Here is a 343-nt window from a genome sequence, read left to right on the forward strand (position 1 = left end):
CTCCGCAGAAAGAGCATTGTCATGTCTTTGGGTCAAAGATATTAATATTTTCACGAGCGATAAGTTAGAGAAAAGGTTACAAATAAGTTCATAATGTGTAAATAAATAAGTTAACTTCATAGGAAAAACCGTTATAAAGCTACGGTTAAAAAGTTATCTGCGTGAGACGTCTTCGGGGGGGTCGTTTTGGTTACGTCAGAGTGAGCGCTCGTCTTGACTATAAAGGATCTTCGCCGTTTTTCCTGTTGGGAGAAACGGCCTGCGGTGTGACGGAGACAAGGTCTGGGGAACCTCGGATGTGCGCTGTGTCGGTTCTGGAGCGTTTGAGCCTGGGGAAATTTTC

Source organism: Stegastes partitus, unplaced genomic scaffold (genome assembly GCF_000690725.1).
Source record: "Stegastes partitus isolate 25-593 unplaced genomic scaffold, Stegastes_partitus-1.0.2 Scaffold235, whole genome shotgun sequence".
Classification (NCBI taxonomy): Eukaryota; Metazoa; Chordata; class Actinopteri; family Pomacentridae; genus Stegastes; species Stegastes partitus.